The sequence below is a fragment of the Hevea brasiliensis genome, chromosome 2 (assembly GCF_030052815.1).
Source record: "Hevea brasiliensis isolate MT/VB/25A 57/8 chromosome 2, ASM3005281v1, whole genome shotgun sequence".
In the NCBI taxonomy this organism is placed as follows: Eukaryota; Viridiplantae; Streptophyta; class Magnoliopsida; order Malpighiales; family Euphorbiaceae; genus Hevea; species Hevea brasiliensis.
In genome coordinates, this window is record NC_079494.1 from 6,137,083 (window position 1) to 6,139,875 (window position 2,793).

Sequence of the window (2,793 nt, forward strand, 5' to 3'; positions counted from 1 at the left end):
TTTGTACTTGTTATTTGTGCTTCTGTGAGCCATGAGACATAAAGTTAAGATGCTAAATGCTTATTAAAGTTGGGATTAAGTATATCTACTTTGTGGTTGACTTGTGTTATGCTGCTTTTGACTTTAAAATATGGTCTTTGTGTTTGATTCTGTAGTGTTACTGTCTCTCTATCCTTTTCTTTCTCTATGGGTCAAAAAGGGCATATGGTAAATAACCTAGGGGAGAGTCTAGTAGAGGTCCACCTACCCAAACACCTCCTCCAGCCTTTGAGTTTGATATAATCACTAGGAACTCTAACAAGTATACATCTTTTTCTAGGAGATTTGTACACCTGGGTAGACGAATTGACCTTGACTTTGTTGTTTACGTTACTATCCATTGGTTTCTTGATCCCTTTGTTGCCCAAGGGTCGGATTATCTCATCACTACTTCTGGTCCCACCAAAGAAAACCTTGTTAGGGACTTTTATGCCAACCCATATGTTGTCCAATAATCTAACCCGATCACTCTGGTCGGCTTTATTAACCAAATTAGAGTCTCTCTCACTCCTACTACTTTAGCTCAGCATTTAAGGATCCCAAATGATGGTGTAGTTATAACTAACACTCACCAGTGGATCACTGAGTCCTATAGTCCTACAGACTAGATCAGGATTATCTCTGGGGGTGACCATACTGGTGACCCCATTCGTCTATTTGTTGCACACCTTGGGGCAGTACCCAAGGTTGTACACCATATAGTAACACATGAGATTATTCCTAGAGCAGGTCATCAGTCTGACCTAACTTACACTGATATGTTTATCATGATCTGTCTTCTAGAGATTCATCCCCTGAACTTGCCTGTTTTAATTCTTCATATTGTGGCCTCAACCCTTAGGCATTCCATGGCGTGTCTCCCCTATGGTCGTCTTATCACTAGACTTATTAGGGCCCTTAGAGTTGATCCGAGTACAGAAGCAGCCATGACTATACCCAGATACTATAGTTTCTACACCATGGACACTCTTCCACACATGGGGCTTATTGTCTACTAGGATAGTTATGAGCATGTTAGGACGGACCGCCCTACTTCATCATAGCGACCACAGGCACAATGAGCACAGCCTCAGAGAACACCAGTAGGAGCTTCTTCTTATTAGGCTAGTGCAACCATCGCCCTAACAAGACCTAGTGGCATAGCCAACCAAGGTGAGTCCTCGCAGACTTCACATGATATATATGATGTCCTGGCTAGCTTGGAGCTCCGTATTGTTCAGATGGAGGGTCGACTACAGAGGATGGAGGACTGCTAGCTTTATCATCAACAACATATGGAGGAGCAGATGGCCCAGATCTTCTCCCTTCTACAACATAAAGCCTTTGGTACTCTTCCACCAAACACGGTTACTCCACTTCCTCCAAAGACCTGAATTTTTTTGTTTAATCTTAATGATCCTTTTTGTACATCTTCCCCTTTAGTAAGTGCTTTAATGATGTCAAAAGAGGGAGATATGTAGATAGTGGATATATAATTATAAGATTTACACATGCTTTTATTTAGGATACATATTTTTAGCCATATTGGTTTTTCAGATGCTGCTTTTTCTTGGCATATTTATGATATATTTTGATCTATTGAATTGGTGTTGATCTAGTAATACTTTTGTACCATCATTCTTTTAGGACACATGATATCATGGTATTGCAATCATTAAGTCAAAACTTCTCTTATGTGCTCTGTAAATTTTATTTATTGAGGCATAAATTGTTTTTGCAAAGGAGAGAATTTTTGAAAATCATATACTTCACTTGTGTTTAATTTTCTTCATCCACTAATTGTTTGTCATCATTAAAAAGGGGAAGATTATTAGACCTAGGTCCTAATCCATGTTTTGATGATAATAAACAATTAGTGTGCTACTAATCCACCTTGAAAATATTTGTGTTGAGATTGTAGGTCCCAAGTTTAAAATTATGAAATTGCTTTAAATCAAAATTAAAAGAGAGTAAAAAATTGAAGCAAAGATCAAGGAAACACTGCAATCTAAATTTTTTTTTTTAATCTTGTGAATCTCAATTAGTTAATTATGTTGGCTCAAGTCTGAGAATTTTCAAAATCTCTTAGTGTCACACCTTACCCCTCTGTAAGGCATAACATGATCCCGTAGAATACCTAATGAACTACCGAACTTCACCTACCGATAACTCATTAAGTACCCTACAAGGGATTTTAAAACAATTTTCTTATCTTTGACAAGTGGTGAGCATTTCAAATAAGTATTTAAAACATTTAGTTGAAATTAAAACTAATTAATATTTTTGGCCATTTTAGTTTTCCGCAAATTTTATAAAAATTTTGACAGAGTTTCCTCTGTATTTTGAGAAAACCGTTCTTCGAATACCTGTAAAAAGCACTTCCAAAAATATTTCACAACTCCCAACCACCAATAATTCTCAAATCAACTCAATCAAGGCACTTCAAATAATTTCACAATACAAATCAAGATTTCTCATCTCCAAGTATTTAATATCTTCATTTACAAAACATAAAGTAGAAAATTTATGTTTACAAATATTAAATTTACAGAAACAAACCCAAAATAATATTATTACAACTTTTATACAAACTTTGTACAAGCTGCTCAAGACCCATGTACATGTCCATACATTTATGTGCAATATATACATCAAAAGAAATATTTACAGTTAGGGTATAAATTATACCCGAAGACTTCAAGCTGATGACTTCACACACCTCAGCAGCTCAGTCTGCTGCTCCTCTAATCTCTGTATCTGCGACAGCAATAAAAG